The sequence below is a fragment of the Pipistrellus hanaki genome (genome assembly GCF_964339955.1).
Source record: "Pipistrellus hanaki genome assembly, chromosome: 13".
NCBI classification, from domain to species: domain Eukaryota; kingdom Metazoa; phylum Chordata; class Mammalia; order Chiroptera; family Vespertilionidae; genus Pipistrellus; species Pipistrellus hanaki.
Genome location: NC_140515.1, coordinates 39,073,373 through 39,090,726, shown reverse-complemented (window position 1 = coordinate 39,090,726; position 17,354 = coordinate 39,073,373). Strand labels below are relative to the sequence as shown.

Below are 17,354 nucleotides of genomic sequence, written 5' to 3'. Positions count from 1 at the left end.
GCACTTCTTCCCATTGGAGCTAAGGATATTTGGAAAAATGAGAAAATATGGTTGAGTCAACATGATGGATGAGATTTGGGGAGGGAAACCAAGCAGTGGAATTTAAAATTCCTGACCAGGTAAAAGGGGTTCTTGAGAAGCTGGAGGTGATCTGTTAAGTAGCTTTGTCTGACCATAATACACAGGGTGAGGCACAGAAGGAAGAACTAGGCGCCTTCACCTCAAGGTGCTGTGGCCTAGCCTGAGTTGGGTTCTAGCAGTAGTTGACACGTTGAATTTAAGTGCGATGACACTTCTTTTCTCATGCTTATGAAAATTAATCACATGACATACAAATATCTGTCGCTCCTTTCTGGAAATTTTTCTTTAATATCGTTATCTGTCTTTCCAATGCTCCCCTGTCAACTTTCAGATTGCCAAAGAGTCATAGCGGCAAAAACAAGTGAGGGTGAACCAGAGCCCTAAGTGTCTGATTATCCTGGGGCTGGGTTCTGCCTCCTCGGCTTCTGCCCCATTGAGTAAACAAGACATTTAACAATTCTGCCCAGAATGATCTGGAATAAACCTAGAATTTGTCTCATTTTACCGCAAACGAGTGAGTGAAAACATAGTGGGTGCCATAAAATTATGCATGGGGTTTTCAAATCCCATGAAGATTTGATCTGTTCATTAGATTAGAATCAAACAACATATTCTGACAATTTACTAATTGCTAGGTAGTTTGCATGCATTTCCTTTCATCCTTGGCACTCTATGAGGTAGGTGTTTGCACCACCATTTTGCAAACAACTGGCATTTTGTTGCCATTCATTTCTATTCACCAAAATAAACAAACATTTCATCAGGATTTTTATTTTAAAAACAAACAAGGAATTTCTTCTTCTCTCTACCTCAGTAAATTTAAGGGGTACATTTAGACAATAGGCTTGACTCTACAGTTCACTAAATGGTCACTTTTTCCATAGATGGTATTAAACTTGGGGCTCTGTGGAAAAGCACAAAGTCTGAAGATGCAATCACGGACCCAAATTGCTTGCTTTGGAGTTTCTTCTACACTCAACGCATTCTTAAACATTAAATATCAGTTCAAGAAGGTGTGTGATAAGATCCAGTGAAGTTACAGGAGCCATCTTCCAAACTCTCAATAGGTATTCCCTACATCCCAAACATCCAAAGCAGGTAAGCCATTTTGTCTACATTTCTGCCATTTTTCTTTCCTGTTCAGTCAGAACCAATTAAGTTTTCCTTTTATCACATCTCTTTCCATTTCCCCTTTAATGACCTATTTCATATCCTTCTCCTCTCTTGCCTGGATTTTCCTCACAACCTCTGGGCTGCTATCCCAGCAAAGATGGCTGTTTACTCCAGACCAGCTATTTAACCCTGGCCAGACTGACCTACGCAAAATACTATCTGCATGATTGTGTTCTTCTGCTCACAACCTTTCTGTGGCTCCCATTGTCTTCAGAGTAAAATTTAATTATCTTAGATTGCCATTTTCATCCTTCCAAAATCCAACCCCAGTACATTTTCAGTCTGACTTCCTACAAATATTTTTCTTTTCATCTCAAATTCCTGTTGCCTGTTTTCCCAGTATGCTGTACCCAATTTCTGTATCCTTGACTCATTTCCACTTTATCTCTTGTTGTGTCAACTGCCAGCATTGTGGTTTTTTTTTTTTTATCAAACCCACTCTGGTTTCACTGGGTTTTTCTCACACACCTCCTTGGACTGCTACTGGATATTCTTCTGGTACTCAGTATCTGTTCAACTCAATGGCAAGCAATTTGGGATCAGTGGCTGCATCTGCCAGACTTGGCTTTCTTCCTCAGAGTCCTTAGTTTACTGATATATATATATATATATATATATATATATATATATATATATATATATATATATATATTACCTAATTATTGAACAGCTGCTGGGGAAAAAAAAGTAGAGTCAAACTTTATTGTCTAAAAGTAAACTTACCCTTTATATTTCCTAATTTTTGTATTAAATTCTGCAACATCCTCATTGCATGACTTCTGGATTTTGTCATCTCTGGGTATCTCAATTACAACAGGCAACTCTTAAAGTAAAAATATTTACAGTGTTGTCCAGTGAAATGCTCTATATCTATATCTGTGCTGTCCTATTAACCCCTAGCCACATGTGCCTACTGAGAACTTGAAATGGGTCTAGTGCAACTGAATTTTATTTTATTTCATTTTCATTAATATAAATAAAACAGACACATGTAACTAATGTAAACAGTAGAGGCCTAAGAGAAACAAAGATAGATGGTATTAGCCCCAGAACTTTTCAATAACCCACTCTAAACTGTAAGTTTAAGCAATGATGTGATCTTCCCGACCATTTTCACCAGTACAGTACACAGTTTCAGCTAGGTTTATGTCTACTGGCTGTCTGCTGACCTATCAGTTCTGTTTTTATGGTGCACTGAAATTCCAGACACCCAGCTCAAGTGATCTCATAGGGAGACAGAATAAAATTCTCTCGCATGATAACTCCTCATCAACTAAAAACCAGCTCATTCCTAAAGGTCTTTCTTAAAATATTCTACCAAGACCCCCATTTCTGTCATGATGCATGTTTTCCTATTTTAGTTTCAAGAAAAAAAAATTGTAAAAAAAAAAATAATAACAATTACTTGTCATTATATATGTTAGTGAAGGATAGACATGGCCAAAATAAATAACGTCTACTCGTAAGCCCTATCTAGACAAATCTGCCCATCCTCACTAAACTGTCAATATGTGGTTAAGTTGGCTAATATCAACTTCAGCTCTTAATAAAAATAACAGAAGTTGTTATTTGACTGTTTACAATTGCTGGAAGCATTTATATGTATTATGTAAGACTGACAACTCTTTGAAGCAGGCACTACTGTCATCCTTATTTTACAGATGAGGAAGTTGAGGCCCAGAGAGGTCACAGTATATGCCCAGATTAATGCAGCTAGCACATAGCAGAGCCAGGGCTTATACCCAAGCAATCTAACTCCAGTGCCTGTGCTCTTAACCACTCCGCTATTCTCCTGCTGAGCCCAATTTGAGGTATTAATGTTCATTCATTCATTCACTCATTCATTCACTTCAAACTCAGTAACTAATCAGACACTGTGCTATCTGTGGAGTGGAAAAGCCATGACCTCCCTCAGGAGCTGAAGCCTAGGACTAAGAACTCTTATCACAGTGACTTGTCATCTAGCACCAGGTTTGCTCTGAGGACCTTATGACCTAAATGGGGGAAAAAGTATTACTAAGTTAACAAGAGGGACACATATCTGGTGAGTATTAGGACTATGTTTCTGAGAATATCAGGTTTGGAGCTGAGTCTTAAAGAATGAATTAAGCCCCTAATGGAATTAAAAAGCAGGCCCAACACCATTTCAAGGTTCCAACAAAACTTCAACTTCTCTCAAGATTCAACCCTCCCCACTGCTGACACTTCCTCCCCACTGCTAACACGGCCCACCTGGGGATGTTGCCTCTCATGGGAATATCCTTTCCCACTTCTCTTCCTAGCTAGCTCCTTCTTAGACATCACATAGGATTTTGATACTCAAAATGTGGACCTTGGACCAGCAACGTTGGCATCACCTGGGATCTTGTTAAAAATGCAGAATCGCAGGTTGCACTCCACACCCACTAAATAAAAACATGAATTTCAGCAAGGTCCTCAAGTGATTCTTATGTCCATGGAAGTCTGAGAAATGCCAAGTTAAGACATAGCTCGACAATGTCACATCCTTGAGCCCCTGACTTGAATAAGATTCTTCTCCAGGGAGTGCCCACGATCCCGCAGATCTTGGACTACCCCTAAGGTTTAGTGAGTCCCAGCCTCCCCCCTGGATTCCTGGAGGGCAGCTATGGTGTCTTATTTCTATTAGTTTCTCCAGTGTCATAAAAATCCTCACCCCCCCTGCCCCCCCCCCCCAAAAAAAAAGAGAGAGAGAGAAAGGAGAAAGCATCAGTTGAACAAAAATAACTGAATGGCTCTGAAAAAATGTGAAGGCTCTCTTTGACAAGCTAGCATCTTGTTCCCTGGAGCCCATCTGGAACTGTGTACTTAGCATTTCTCCCTCCCAGCAGTTTGGCCCTTGAATAGGAGATCCCCTTCCCTGAGCTCACCTAGCTTCAGCCTTCAGGCCTGAGGCAGGGCTCAGGGTTCTCTGAGCCTTCTGCTTGTAGCAACCTAGTCACAGGACCCAGCAGGAAAGCCCCAGCAAACAAGGGCGGGCCCTCGGTTGCTAAGCACAGCCACCTCAATAAAAGCAGGTTGCCGCTTCCTGTGGGGCCCAACCTGGTCTGGCATCCCACCCCTCAGGGGGTTCCTCAGTACTTAGGAAGCCAAGGCCTTTCCCCAGATGCTTGGGTTTCTGCAGGCCCTGGGGGCACACCCTGTGGGGGCAGCTTCAGAACCTCTCAGAGTCAACAAATGCTGGGCCACCTCAAGGTTAACTGCAGGCAATCCTCAAAGATGCAGCAAAAGCAGAAAGGGACTCTGAACCTGCTTCTAGTTTCTTCTCAGAGAGGGACTGCCCCCTAATTAGCTTAACAAACATGCTGACTTAGGGGAGTATCTCTAGTCTTAGAGAACAAGAAAAAGGGGCCTTATCTCTTAATAATGTCTTTTTTTTGTGAGTTCCTTAAAAAAAAAAAAAAAAAAAAAAAAATTTTTTTTTGGTAGCTACATGAAGTTGGGTAATGCCCAAGGCTTTGCAAACCTCATTGTGATATTTTTTTCACTTGTAACATATGTGACCACAGATGCTGCCGCAAGCATCACATGGCTCACTCCCGGAGCTGGGAGAGAGACACACCTCTCCTTTCCCTCTGATCACTGGGCTTTGCCTCTTCCCTTTCCTACTTAAATTACTGAGCTGTCAGAAGTAACGGAAGTGCAGAAAAAAAGAAATAATTGTCCATTGATTTAAAAAAAATAGTAAAAAACAAGTTGCTCTCTCATTATCTAGACTGTTAGGAACAGTTTATTTTTTATGCAATACTTCTACATACTTATTGTAGAAGAATTGCAAAATGCAGAGAATCATAAATTACCCATAATGCCACAATACAGAGAAAATCATATTTACTATTTTGGTAAATTTCTCACTATACATCCATAGCCCTGGTATCATGTGTTTAGATGGAAAGAGATTAAGAATGTCATCCATATCACAGTTCCCACTTTCACTTCAGGAATTTCACAACAATATAAACCTACATTTCATGCAGTTTAGAGTTTTGGTCCCATTATGGATGGATTTATTATGTTTAGATAGTTGAGCTAAAACTATATTCAATTTTGATATACTAATCATTATTTCATTTGCTTCAAGGAATATCAAGAGTAACCACAGGCCCCTCGCTCAGGCTACCCTACACCCCAAGGGAACCCCACCCTGATCCAGGACACCCTTCAGGGAAAACCAGCTGGCCCCCACCCATGCACCAGGCCTCTATCCTATCTAATAAAAGAGTAATATGCAGATTAACCATCGCTCCAACACACAATATGGCTGCCCCGATGTGGACAAAGATCCTGCCCCCATGTGGACACAAGATGGCCAGCAGGGAGAGGGCAGTTGGGAGGGACCAGGCCTGCAAGGGAGGGCAGTTGAGAGGAGCCAATCTTGCAGGGGAGGGCAGTTAGGGGTGACCAGGATGGCAGAGGAGGGAAATTGAGGGCAAACAGGCTGGCAGGGGAGCAGTTAGACATCAATCAGGCTGGCATGGAAGAGGTTAGGGGAAATTAGGAAGGCAGGCAGGCAAGCAGTTGGGAGCCAGCAATCCTGGATTGTGAGAAGAATGTCCAACTAACTGCCCTCGAGGAGTCCCAGATTGGAGGGAGTGCAAGCTGGGCTGAGGGACACCCCCTACCCCCGTGAAAAAATTTTGTGCACCAACTTCTAGTTGAATATAATTTAAATACATTAGTTCATTAAAATGAATAACTATATTGGATGATATAAACACTCTGAAGGCTTTTAATATATAGTAGAAACCTGGTGCACAAAATTCGTGCACTAGTAAGGTCCCTAGGCCTGGCCGGAGATCAGGGCCAATCTGTGGGGTGACCAGCAGGGCGAATGGGAAGTCCCCACTGGCACCCGCCTTGGCTGGCCTGGCACCGCCTGCTTGTCAGCCTTACCCCCCTGACCCTGTTGCCACCACCAGTCACCTCCAACTGTGGGGCGACTGGTGGGGCAATCAGGGGGCCCTGCTGGCACTCACCTTGGCTGACCTGGGACCTGTATGCTAGGGGCAGCTCCTGCATTGAGCATCTGCCCCCTGGCGGTCAGTGTACGTCATAGCAACTGGTCGTTCCACCAATTGTTCAGTCAATTTGCATATTAGGCTTTTATTATATAGGGCTAGAGGCCTGGTGCACCATTGGTCTGGGCCAGCCAGGGGGGAGGAGCTGCAGGCGGTTGGCTGGCTGGCCCCACCCTCTGGTCAAACTCCCAGTAGAACTCCCGGTCTAGGGGACAATTTTCATATTAACCTTTTATTATATAGGATTGACAAATAACTTTCTAGTGATTGTACCAAATTTCCCAGCAGACATGAGTGGGATTACCTATCTTTCTCCATCATCACTAGCAGTAATTTTTTTTTGTTTTAAAATTTGCCAATTTGATCAGTGAAAATTAAATGTCATTGTTCCTTAGTTTTGCATTTTTAAAATTATCAATGAAATTGAAATATTGTTCCATATGTATTAACCATTTGTATTGCCTCTCTCTGAGTTATCTCTTTAATATCCTTTTAGTAAAATATTAAATGATTTGGATTTTCCTTTTTGTGTGAGGTGTTTCTCATATCAAAATTCATTAAAAAAAAAAAACAGCCATTCTGACATAAGTTGGGATTTTATTAGAGATGTATTTAAATTGAATCACATAACTAATAAATATTTGGCAAAGCTCACGGAATATACCTATACAGTAGAGTTTAACACAGATTCTAACCAAAGTTAATTGTGGGAGAGAAAGGGGTGGGCAGCAGCCAGAGTCTAGGCAGTTAGATGCCTTTGGCAGCCCATCTTATCTATATTCAGCCCCCACTGAGTGTCTGACCCTATGCCAGACAAAAAGACACTCAGAACTCGGGTGACACGCCCAGCTCCTCCAGCTGGCACCCTGAGATTCGGCTGATCTGTAAGAGTGAGAGGTGACATGATGGAGCACATAGTATAGGCACAGGCTGCCAGTCCACACCTCTATCCCTCACTGTCCCCATTTTGTGAATAAGAAAGCCACAGCTTGAAGAAGGCCATGGAGTAAGTGGCAGAGCTAGAATTCAGTCTTGGGTCTAGTGAACCCCAATGGGGGTACTGTCCACCACCAAACGGCATAGCCTCCCTCAAACACAGGGTATCCAAACACAAGAATATCAAATGTTTATCTTCTGAGAGCCTCAAACAAAACCTTTTAGTTCCAACAATACGTACTGATTTTTATCCTGCAAAGGAGCCCATTTCCCTGGAAACTTCCTGAGTCCATCAGCCACCTGGGTCCTTCACTTCCTATTGAGAAACAGACTTCAATCCTGGCTCCCAAGGAAGGGCTTATTTGCATTGGGACTCAATTTCCTCTCCTAAGAAAGGGGAACCACTTCTTGGGTGAGGAAAATGACTATAGAATATCAGATACTGAGGACAGTTTCACAGATATTGAATAGCGTCTGACATTCATACACTGCCTGAACAATGGCCAAAATTATTGTGAAAGTCCTTTGCCAATACACAAAGGATCTGCATAAGTCTCGCCAAGAGTTCATAATACCCATCCCAGCAAAGCTTTAGCCTCCAAAGCCACCAGCCTCAATACCTACAGTGCAGGAAGGTAAAATACAGTGTTACTTATAATCCATTAGTTAATGACAAGCTCCATTTCCCAAAAAACATATATCTAACTTATTCATAGCCTGATTTCTTTTAGGGCTGACAATTTTGAAGGCATACTGACCCATGATACCATGTTAATTCATACGATTGGTGTAATATATCTCTCTTTTTCGGCACTCGGAGAGTCATGAAAATAGTTGTCCCTCTGAGCTCTAGGGATCAGTTTTGTCATTTATGTTCTGTAAAAGTACTCAATGCTACCTGTGAGGAAGGAACTGACATACATACACTTCCATCTCTGAATTCTAAACAGAGGGAAAGGTGAAGAGTGTGTTGTGATAGGCCTCGTGCATTCAGAGAGTGCTGTTTCTAGTTTTCAACTTGCATCTACACGCAGGAACCAGCTGAACACCCCCAAGTGCCCAAAACAGTTAACCAGGTTTGCTTCTGCAAAGCAAGCTGAAGTTAACTGCTTTTACCTAAATTAAACAAACGTTGGCAGTGCTATCAGGACTTGGCATGGCCAGATGGCAGGCGCCACACCTTGCCAGTTACCAATCAGCATGCAACAGCTGGGCTTGACCAAACAACAACTGCCCTTGACCCTGGTTTTTTACTATCTTTTGGCTATAAATAGAACCTGGGTATCAAGAAAAGAGAGCAAAGTACTTAACACCAGCAATTCAGGAAATCCATCTGAAAGCAACATTACCAGCTTAGTGTATTGAGCTAGTTTCTGAAATACTTGAGAATAGGAAAATATCATGTCAAATAATGGATCAAATTCCTGCAGCAAGAAGAGGTGGATTATTTTGTAACATGAAGACTAGGGTATTCCCAGATACATGTGTAGTCACATATGAAAACATGATGTATCAGCGCTTGAAGTCTCCCTGGATTCAACAGTTATCAATTGATAGAGTTTGCTTAAGAAAGAGGAAAGCATATCCAAAATTCATTGTCATGCTTTTCCTCTACCAAATGATACACATGCAAAACCAAAAACAACCCTGCAAGTTCACTATTTTGCTTCATATCATGTACCTTAACCCCCACTTACCCAATTTCAGATTAGAGCTAAAGACTGAGAGATGAGTGTTTTATGGAATCAGATTTGGACTGAGTAATTCTCAAAAAAAAAAATGTATTGTGAAGAGAATCTCTATATGTTGTGTGACTAAATATCCATTATTTTCCATAGACAAAAGACAGAGATGGGGGAAAAAGCAGAAAATGACATTTTTAGGAACAAAAACTGAGATTACCTTAGATCTGCTGGATAAGATGGGAACCACATATTCTGAAGGAAATGAAAACACAGCTGAGCCAAAAGGAAAAAGCAGCAAGTGGAAAAAATAAATGAAAATAAGAAAAAAGAAACTAGCTGAGTGTGAGCTCCAGAGAAATGCTCATTAAACTGTGTAATGGCTATGCCATTACATGGGCTGTGCGTAAAGGTGGAGGCTCACAGGCAGGCAGGCCCAGGCTCTGCTCTGCGTCCCCTCTCACCCTGAGCAGCTGGGGATGTCTTTCACAGCTGACAACTGGGGCGGAGGAGTGTGTGGACACAACCAGCAACTGTGGCCTTGGCGGGACTCCATGAAGCGGGCCGGCTGGGCAGAGACTGGCATTAAAGAGCCTCTTTTCTCTCATTCTGCCAAAAGCACAGGCCTGTGGAGACCAGAGCAGTGGGTCCAACCTTGGCACTCAGAGGGCCCTCTTTCAGAGGGCCCGTGTGCATGTGGCTATACTCTGAGTGGTCAAAAGACTGAAAACCACTAGGAATTCATAAGGCTTTTTAAAATAATGTGTGTTTTGTTCCTCATCATACAATGTATATAGATTTGGGGACGAGTCATATGAAATCTGTGCGAGATTATTTTTTTCAGTCTACAGATGGATTAGAAGTCCCCTGGCCTTTCTGAAGCTCAGACAGAACAGTTGATCACGTGATCTGACTGGCCACTGATTAAAAATAGCATTATTTATGCCTCTCTGGGATTGTAGCATTGGAGGCTGAAACCACTTTCTGTGGTGGCCCTTTCCCTAATTCTAGGTACACTGATCTCCTTTTTCGATATGATGATTGATTTTTGGATCCATGGTTGGATTTTAAAAAAAGAATTCGTTTGCCAGTTTTCTTATTTGCTTTTCATTACTCAATCAAACTCATCTCTATCCAAATTTGAAGAATCTCTTTCACTTTGCTCTCACATAGAACCTTCCAGAACATATTGATCCCCCCCAACCCCCCCCCCCCCCAGGTCTTAAATTACTGTTTGCTCATTAAGAATCTGAGAACCAGTGTTATCTCAGCAATGAAGGTATATTCTGTCACAATCTGGTGCTTGAGAAACAAATTGAGAAACTGTGATAAACAATAATTGGCAGAGTTTTGGTTTCAGAAGAATTCAAATAATTGTGCAAATCTCTCTCAGAAGGTAGACTTGTAAAGTGTCAGGAGGCTGCAGCACCCACTATCCTCTTGCCCCCCACCACACACACACTGGAGTAGAACTCCTGATAAGGCTGGTTTTTCACAATTCAGATTATCTGAGGAAAGCCCACCCAACCCATGACCAAACATTTTTTTTTTTTTTAACTTGGAAACCATTCTAATTCATAATGCAAATTGTTAGGCTGAAATAAAAATCATAAAAAAAAAACCCTTGGGAAAGTCCACTCCTCAAATGTTATAAACCAGGAAATAGGAACCTGAGTTTTTAAAACCCAGAACACATTCTGACAATATCATTTCTCAGCTGTTCTCCGTGAAGGCTTTAACAGTAGTTGAGCCAGGCACCATGTTTATTATCTAAAATGCAGAAACACTGGTTACCCAAAAGCAATTATCATGGGCCTTCTTGGGTATAATCCACACTTTGTGCCACACAGAGGAGCTGATGGGGAGTAATGACTTCGCTGGTACTGCTATTCAAGGCCCCACGCCTCTGGGTGGCTTATCAAACCATGGCATGGCATCTGATTTTCACATTTTGAGCTCCTTCCCCATTTCCTACACATCCCCAGAAACTTTGAAGCCACCTAAAATGGCAACTCTCAGCTCAAATTTTACTGTGGGTGGGATCACCAATAAAGCCCACTAATCCTGACTTTAATCTTATCTAACTCTGCAAGCTGCAAGCTGACAAAAATGAATACGATTGAAACAGATTACTTCATAGGCATATAGGAGTGTGTATCCATCTGAGTTAACCAGAGAATTATAACCAGTGGGAGATAGATATTAAAAGGCTTATTGCAAGGAAGTGGCTTAGGCAATTAATTGTGAGAGCTGGCTAGGCAAATGTGAAATTTGCAGGACAGGCTGTAAGAGGGGCTAGCATGAGCTGCATCTGCAATTCACAGGTGAAATTTCTTCTTCAGGAAACCTCAGTTCTGCTTTTACATCCTCCCAGATTATTGAAGATATCCTCTTTACTTAAAGCATCTGATTATGGACTTTAATCTACCAAATATCTTCATAACAATACCTAGATCAGTGTTTGATTGAACACTGGGACTATGGCTTGACTATGGTCAAGCTAACATAACACTGGCCATCATCACAGAGGGGGTACTATTCTGCATTTCCTACAAAATATTTCCATATTGAAGGACACTCACAGTGTCCCCAGTTGTGTCAGGTACAAAACTGACAACAAATATCTGTAGAATGAATTAATGACATCATGACAGAATATAGAGGTGTGGAGACCTAAGCCTATATTGGGGGGAGGGGAGATAGTGGGGGTAGACAATAGGTCCAGGACCCAAGTGGAGCCCCAGAAGCATGTGTGATTATAGGGCTTAGAATTGAGGCACATCTCTCCAACAATTATATATGAGCAGAAGATACAAACTTTGCACCAAGGACCTTAACAAAAGGGGGAAATTCATAAAGGGAAGATAAATATGCCTATGGAGAAGGCTAGACACTATTTTATTCAGGGAAAATCAGGGAAGAAGGAAGGCTATTAAGTTCTCCATGGCCTCTTTTGTTTAAGCTTTTCCTCTGCTGATCCATTTCCTCTCCCAACCAGAAAAATCAAAGCAATGGAACTAGTGGCTGTGAACCCTAATGTGAGGGGCAGGGCTGGTGAGGGGCATGGATCTCCCACCCATTGGCTATCTGTAGGATTTGAGTAAAGGTATTTTCCTCCATAGTCCTTAGTTTCCTAGCTTGAGAAATGGTCTTAATAAAATCTAACTCTCTGAACCATGAGAGGACTATGACGTGTGGAGGGTGGTGGTGGATTTACCTTGAAGCTAATGAAGCATAAGCTTCAGGTACCTCACTTGCATGGGCCCCTCCAAGGCTTAGAGTATCCCCAAGGATGAGAGGAAATAGCAGCCCACTGCAGTGTGCCAGAATATGGAGTGCATCTGCAGCATGTGATTACTTACCCTCTGTGTCCCAATGATAGTCCTGGGGAAGACAGCACTACCTCCATGTCCAACTGACCCAGCAACCACTTGCTCCTTAGGAACTAATTGGGTGACTTGCTTTGCGGGGAGAGGAAGGCACACAAGTTTTCAAAAATGTTAGGTACTGTTATTATTAAACTAGTAGCCCTATGCACTAATCTATGCACCAGTAGCTCTCCTCAGGGCCTGGCCACTCTGTGGCCACTGCCCAGAGTCTCTCCAGGGCCCAGAGGCCCATATGCAGCCAGGTTCAGAATGCTTGCCTCGTTGCAGCGATGAAGCAAGCATTCCACCAGACCACTCATGCTGCCTGTTCTCAGCAGCCACCCCCTAGGACTGGGGACTCGGGTAGGGCTGAGAGGACCATCTTGTGGCTATGGGTGCTGCCATCTTTATGATGGAGTGATAGTTAATTTGCATATCACCCTTTTATTATATAGGAAAGCCTTACACAGTATTTGAGTCAGTACAAGGTAAATAGTAGATGCTAAGATTAATGTAGAACTCCATAGATGCTCTCAGGAGCTGAATTCTGTCCTGCTTAAGTAGTCATTTTCCTACTAAAGGAACCTATTTTATTGCTCTTCAAAGTGAATTCTTTTAATTAGGATATAATAGGTAAAACTAGTGGTTTCACTGGCTTAATGTTAAAAATAAAAATTGTCGTGATTATCCTAAACATCTTTCTTCCTATTTTATTTCTAGAACCCACAGACTAGTTTCTGGCTAGCAAGAAGCTGAGAATGGAGCAGAGTGGGCAGAATGAAGAGATGAAATGAACAAATCAAGCCAGGAACATTGAAAATGAAGCTCAGTCAGTGCTCATCTCTTCCAAACAGCTGCCAAACCCTTTTCCCAGCTGAATGAAGATTTCATATTTTGGCCTCCAGTTACTGGAGAAAAATATGGGAGAAGGTCCAGCGCCATTTGTTAGAACTTGACTAGATTGGCTCCATTATTATCAGGAGGGTGTTTGGCCCAACTACTCTGAGCACCTTCCAGAAATGACAAAATGATCCACTCTTCTTCCATCATGATCCCAACTGCAATAGAAATATTTGAAAGAGCATATACTGTCCCACTCTGTAAGGAGACATGGCAAGGAAAATTGAACTTGAGAGGCAATGGTCAACTCCCAACTGTCATTATCCAAAATAATCTAACATGGCGTTGTCTGTGGTGAAGCTCTGTACATACTTGTGGAATTGGGGGGTCGGGGGGGGGAGGAGAACATAATGGGTTAGAGCAAGAATACTTACTGATGCAGAAGATAAATCTTGTTGGCTTAACTCAACACAGTTAAAGTCTTACATAGGCCAGATGGTCCTATTCCATCTGGAACCTGTGGTTCTTAAAGAGCATTTCAGCCCAAGAATAGAGTGATAGAAAATACATTCCAGCTATTAACTGCCTTGGTACATGTTATTTCTGCTCACTTTTCACTGGCCAACAATCATCATATGGCCACAAGTAATTGCAAGGGAAGCTGGGGAATGTAGGGAAAGGCACAGATGTTAGGTGGTCACCTAATGTCTTCACTACCTATTATAACCACAAGTTTATTGAAGACAACTGCTCATTCATTAATTCATTTTGAGGACCTACTTTGCATCAGACCCTGTTCTAGATACCAGGGATATAGCAGAGAACACAATGAACATGGCTCTGACCTCCATGAAGTTTCCAGCCTAATGAGACAGACATCAAACACATGCTTACACAATTACTATCATGTGGATCCGGAAAGTGAAATTCAAAGCAAGCAGCTTTAGCACACTGGGTGGTTGTCCACACTTTTTCCGGGCAATTTTGCTTAAATTGGTCTGTGCAGTTTTCACACTATGAGTCCAGTCCCTGAAACTGTGAGAGAGAAACTAAAGCACACTGTATAGAGGCCAAGGCATCCCACTTGGACTGAATTAATGGTATCTTCCCTGACCTCGCCAATTCCTTTGTACTCTAACCCTTACAGTATGTTCATCACACAGCAGCTAGAATGATCTCTCTAAAATGGAATTCAGAGCATGTCATCTGTTCAAAACAACTCTCCATTTCACTCAATAAAATATCCCAAATCCTCACACTGTGATCTCCAAGGCCTTACAGGATCTGGCCCCTGCCTGCTCCTTAGACCTTGTCCCTTTACTCCCCTCTCTCTCATTTACTCTGCTTCCCTGGCTTGGGCCTCCTTGCTGCTCTTCAGATAATGGAGCAGACACCTGCCTTGGGGACTTTGAACTTGCTATTTCCGATGCCTTGACTTTCTTTCTCCAGATACCCGAATGGTTCACACCTTCCCTTCCTGAAGGTCTCAGTTGAAGTGAATGTCACTCCATTAGAGAGGCCTTCAGGGTGCATCCCTCTCCTATAAAATAGCCCTGTCTTCTCCACCTTCTCACTTTTTTCTCCGAGCTGCCAGCACTTCCTGCAAAATTTGATGCTAGCATTTTCCAATAGCCCACCTTCCTTCTCTCCTTTCATACCTCTTCCTCTTTCCCTTCCTTCCTCCCTTCCTACCTTCTCTCCTCCTCTCAGCCTTTCTTCCTTTCTTTTCTTTCTCTCTCTTTGTAACAGCTTCATACATTTAAAATGCATAATTCCATGTTGTTGTTGTTTTTTTTTAAATATATTCAGAGTTGTGCAAGTATCACCACAACCAATCATAGGACATTTTCATGACCTCAAAAGGAAACCCTGTTCCTTTTATCTATCACTCTCAAATCCTCCCATCCACTCCAGCTCTAAGCCCAGTCCTAAGCCAATACCAATCTACTTTATGCCTCTATATAATTCCTCATTCTGGACATTTTATATAAATGAAATCATATAATATGTGGTCTTCTGGTACTGGCTTCATTTACTTGGCATAATGTTTATAAGGCTTCTCCTTGTTGTAGCATGCATCAATACTTCATTCTTTTTTTTTAATACCTGAATAAATATTATACTCTATGGATATTCTGTATTTTATTAATCTAATTATCAATTGATGGACTTTGGTTTGCTTCCATGTTTTGACTATTATGAATAATACTGCTATGAATATTCATGTATAAGTTTTTGTGTGTACATGTTTTCATTTCTCTTGTGTATACATCTTGGAGTGAAATTGAAAATCAAATGACTGCCGAAACCGGTTTGGCTTAGTGGATAGAGCGTCGGCCTGCGGACTGAAAGGTCCCGGGTTCGATTCCGGTCAAGAGCATGTACCTGGCTTGCGGGCGCATCTCCAGTGGGGGGTGTGCAAGAGGCAAGTGACCGATGATTCTCTCTCATCGATGTTTCTGGCTCTCTATCCCTCTCTCTTCCTCTCTGTAAAAAAATCAATAAAATATATATTTTAAAAAAAAGAAAATCAAATGGCTAACTCTATGTTTAATCATTAGAGGACTTCCCAGACAGTTTTCCAAAGTAGCTGCACCATTTACACTCCTACCTGTAATATGCAAAGCTGCCAATTTTTTCACACCCTTATCTGACATTTTTATTATAGCTATCCTGATGGGTGTGAAGGGGTATATTTTTGTACAATTGAATTATATTTCCCTGATAGTTAATGATATTGTCCACTTGTATAAATTTTTTGGAGAAATATATACTTATCCTTTGCCCATTTTTAATTAGGTTATTTGCCTTCTTATTCAGCTGTAAAAGTTCTTTATATATTTTAGTTATAAGTCCCTAATCAGATGTATAATTTTAAAATATTTTTTTCTACTTTATGGATGTCTTTTCACTTTCTTAATGGTGTCCTTTGAAGCCCCCCAAATTTTTATTTTAATGAAGTAGAGTTTTATTTTTATTTTTGTGCTGTGTGTGTGTGTGTGTGTGTGTGTGTGTGTGTGTACGCTTGATGTCATATCTAAGAACCCATTGCTAAATCCCAGGTCAAGAAGATTTAATGTTTTCTTCGAAGCTTTTTATAGTTTTGGCTTTGCATTTAAGTCTTTGATCTATTTTGAATTAATTTTTTAATATGGTGGGAGAAAAATATTCAAATTCATTTTCTTGCATATATCTATCCAATTGACTTGTATGTTTATCCTATGCTAGTACCTCACTGTCTTGGATACTGTTACTTTACAGTAAGTTTTGAAATTGGGAAATGAGTCCTCCAACTTTCTTCTTTCTCAAGATTATTTTGACAATTCGGGGCTCTTGCAATTGCATATGAATTTTAGGATTAGCTTGCAAATTTCTACCAAGAAGCCAATTGGGATTCTGGTAGGGATTGAACTGAGTCTGTAGATCAATTTGGGGAGTATTGCTATCTCAACAAAAGTAAACCTTTCAATCCATGAACATAGGGATGCCTTTCCATTTATTTAAATCTTCTTTAATTTATTTTAACAATGTTTTTTAGTTTCCAGAGTATATGTTTTACAATTCTTTTTCGTTAAAATTTACTCCGAAGCATTTTATTCCATTTGATGTTATTATAAATGGAACTGTTTCCTTAATTTTTTTCAAACTGTTCATTGCACTTGTGTGGAAATACAACTTTTTTTTTGTATCTTATATTCTGTAACCTTGCTAAACTCCTTTAAGTTCTTATCATGCTTTAGTATATTCTTTAGAATTTTATATATACAAGACTATGGCATGTGCAAATAGAGATAATTTTATTTATTTCTTTTCAATATGATGCCTTTTATTTTACTTTCTTGCTCCTATTACTCTTGACTTTTCTTATTTCGCTTTATTTTTTATAGACCTTGCCATTACATTTGTATTGGATGCTTATCTGTTTATAAATGCCTTTACCAGTATTTAAGCTTCTGGAAGGCAGGTTCTTTCTCTATTATGTTCACTGACTACCAGGTTTTCTGGAACAGAGCCTGGCACATAGTAGGTGCTCAATAAATATTTAGGTTCTCTGTTAGTTTTCAAGGTGAGTCTACCGAAGGGACATCATCCTAATCTTAGCATGCTCTCAAAACCCAGCATTGCCTGCAGTTGAGGCCATACTTGAGTGGGAGCAGTTCAAAGCATCCAGGAGGACTACCAGGACACACACACCTTTTCAGGAACCAGCAGAAGGCATTGTAAAAACAACAAACAAC

General features: G+C 41.1%; 2 protein-coding genes across 2 annotated transcripts in view; one reads left to right on the top strand and one right to left on the bottom strand.

Moving 5' to 3' along the window:
- PLCL2 (phospholipase C like 2) overlaps positions 1 to 9,393 on the bottom strand; it is a 203,983-nt gene extending 194,590 nt beyond the window's left edge. Inside the window, exon 1 of the mRNA XM_084903290.1 lies at positions 9,129 to 9,393. The gene's annotated coding sequence lies outside the window, so the exon portion shown is untranslated. The remainder of the gene's footprint in view (positions 1 to 9,128) is intronic.
- Positions 1 to 17,354, top strand: part of DAZL (deleted in azoospermia like) — a gene marked incomplete at its 5' end in the record, with an annotated part of 139,903 nt that overhangs the window by 17,552 nt on the left and 104,997 nt on the right. The window lies entirely within an intron of this gene.